The sequence below is a fragment of the Dioscorea cayenensis genome, chromosome 12 (genome assembly GCF_009730915.1).
Source record: "Dioscorea cayenensis subsp. rotundata cultivar TDr96_F1 chromosome 12, TDr96_F1_v2_PseudoChromosome.rev07_lg8_w22 25.fasta, whole genome shotgun sequence".
NCBI classification, from domain to species: domain Eukaryota; kingdom Viridiplantae; phylum Streptophyta; class Magnoliopsida; order Dioscoreales; family Dioscoreaceae; genus Dioscorea; species Dioscorea cayenensis.
In genome coordinates, this window is record NC_052482.1 from 6837764 (window position 1) to 6841121 (window position 3358).

Genomic DNA, 3358 nt, shown 5'->3' on the forward strand with positions numbered 1-3358 from the left:
ACGACCACTTCTCAAAGTGATCACTCTCTGGTTAGTTTCAGTATTGCTTGGTAAACTTCCATGTGGCCTTTCGGAAAGAGACTTCGCAATTTGCCGGACCTGATTTTCTAGGTTATGCAAAGAGGGGTGTGGTTGCGAAATGTAGCCTCCACTATTCAAATCTTGTGTTCGCAGATTGCACAAATCTCGCCAAGTGCTTCTCCAAGTCCGTCATTCAGGTTTCCAAACCTGAGACTCTGTTATCCGCTTGAGGGGCTTATTGTTGTTGTTGGAAACCCTGTGGTACCATTGCCTTTTGTGGTCCTTGATTACTCCATGAAAAGTTGGGATGATTCTTCCAGCCTGAATTGTAGGTATTACTATATGGATTTCCTTGTGGTCTCATGCCATTACCTACAAAATCAACATTTTCCACTGAAGAAACATCTCCAATGGAGATCGGGCAATCTAAGGGAGCATGTCCTCCACCACAACCGGCACAATTAGTTACGGCCGCCACTCTGTTTGAAGTTAAGAGATCTAACTTTTTGCTCAAATTCTCTACTTGGGCCGCCAATGAAGTTACCGCATCAATTTCATGGAGACCGGCCACCTTTTTCTTCAACCTAGAGTTCCATTGGTAGCTATTTAACCCCATTTCTTCAATCAACTGACGAGCCTCATCGGGGGTTTTGCTATCTAAGGTACCTCCTGCTGCCGCATCCAATAGTTGCTGTGTACTAGGGTTCAAACCATTGTAAAAGGTTTGAACAATCGTCCACTTCGGGAATCCATGTTGCGGGCACTTTCGCAGGAGCTCCTTGAACCTTTCCCAAATCTCAAATAGAAACTCCAATTCTATCTGACAAAAGGATGAGATCTCCTTTACTTGTGCTCTCTCTCTTGTCTCTTTTACTTTTGATTGTAGTGCTTCTTACCATACAAATCACTATTCAGATTCAGCTTAGTTAAGTAACAACTTAAGTATTTTTATTCTCTATTCCCTGTGGATACGATACCCACTAACCTGGGAGTTTATTACTCGACAAACCCGTGTACTTGCGGAATATACGCAAGGGGCGTTGTCACAAGTACAAGACTCACTATTATAATTCCTAATCAATGCTCAATGAGTCATGGAAATCGATAAGCACAAGGTCCCCTGTGTAAAGTTACATGGACTTCTAGGGAATCCATGTGATAAACCCTCTTCCTATGTACAGACCTAATCCTTTGTTCCAGGTGAAAGTCCCCTAGTCACATTTAAGCCCCAAACACTAGAATCACTTCAATGCCTCACTCTGTTGCTCACGCAACTAAGCCCCAGTGTAGTTCATCCTCTAGAACTTCACTCTATTGTGACTGCAAAGAACTCAATGAAATAGAGGTAGGATAAATCACACCGGAGGGGAATAGGGACGCTCCGCTACCCCTTAACTCACTCTCTCAACCCTCTCTTATCAAGCAATATCTAACCCTCGTAGTGTGTCACTCATCTCTAATGATTACCAAGATGGGCTCTCAACCCTAGTATCAATCTAAGGGAGAAATCATTCAACAAGAATTCAAGATTGGAACTCAATTGAAACATCAATTAAGGAAAGCATAATAAAACATCAATGAAAACAATAACATCCTAGGGTTTACAAAATGCAAGTACCCACTAAGGGGTTTAGCTCTCCATGGAGCACAATACAATCAACAATGAAATCGAATGTAAAAACAAGTGTTCTATAAGAAAACCCCCTCAGTAGTCATGTTGATGGTCTTGTGGAGTAGCCAAGTCTTCTCCAAAGGTCCCCTTGTCCGGCCTGGGGCACACCTCGCCGGATCGGTGCCGATGAAAGCTCTAACAATAACCTTCTTCCAAGTCGAGCGCGGCGTTGAATCCTTCGAACCACTCCAAAGATGTGGCAAAAGCTTCTCTAAACCATAGCCAATGGCCTCTTGAAAGATGGATGAAATTTGGAGAAAAGGGGAAAAGAAGATCCCAAAAATTGGGTTGAATCGCGGCTTAAATAAAGGTAGAATCGGGAATCCACACATCCCTTTGGATTTTTCACACGGGCTTATGGAATTTCCATACTGGTGTGGGGAATTTCCACACGGCCGTGTGGATTCTCTGGTAATCTTGTTTTTCGGCCGGCTCTGAACAGTAACTGCTACAGTACCTGCTACAACACTCGACCAAAACACTCTAAATTCCACGCTTTCTATCGAGGCAACATAAACTGGCACACGTTTATGCCATAGATCGCACATCTTCTTCAATCAAAAGCTTCATTGGCGGAGATGTTATTATCAATGCACAAATTAGGATACGCAAATGCGACTACCTTTGTGCCCTCCAACTGATTGTAGTGACTTGAATTCATGGAAGTTGGCACACATTCACGTATCTTGGAGTCCTACTTGTGTCTTCGCGTTTGTTCCTTCCAAGATTTAACCAAATAATGCATTTATGATCTACTTTTGGCTTCTTTTCTAAATTTTTAGCTTCACAACCCTACATGTGCAATAGAACACAAATACACATTTATTAGCACTTAAACCTACTAAAAATAATGCTCAACATAAGGAAAGAACACTTCATATTCTTATCACACAAGCACCTATCAATAAACTCTGCTGGAGCTTAGTTACGCGAGCAATAGAGTGAAGCATCGAAGTAATCCGTAGTATCTGGGGCTTAATTGTGATTAGAGTTCTTTCGCCTGGACCAAAGGGTTTGATCTATTTTAGGGAATAGGGTTTATCACTTGGAGTCCCTATAACCTAAAGCAACCAAGCATAGTATGAGGTATCGAGATTGAAAGATTTCTCCACCGGGGCATAGTGTGCAGTTAGTCATGATTGACCTTAAGTTTTGGGACCGTGTGTTTAAGGATCTCTATGACTCATTATGCATTAGTTAGGGAATATCATGATTGGTCTTACACTTGAAACAATAGTGCTAGGATGAGCAATGTCCGAGGGCCCCATTTATCTTCGATTGCCTCTCCTATCTTTTATTTGTGCCTCCTTCTTCTTTTCTTATTTCTGTTTGTATTAATTCATATCCACATCATTATTGATTCATCTTTATTCTAGTTAAATAGCAAATCTTTGTGTTTCTAATCACTATTCCCTGTGGATTAGACTACCCACTCACCGGGTATTATTAATTCGACAAACCCATGCACTTTCGGTACACATGTAAAAGGTTGTTTCTCACAGATCTATGGTATAAATATAAGGAGAGAAAAAGAGTGCTATCAAGGAGAAAATCTAGGACCTTGCTGTCATGGTTCAGACAAGTTCTCATCACCACCTTCTAGCCTTCATCTTAGGGGGATTTGTTATGGGCTTTATCTTCTATTTCTTGTTTTCTATGCTTTCT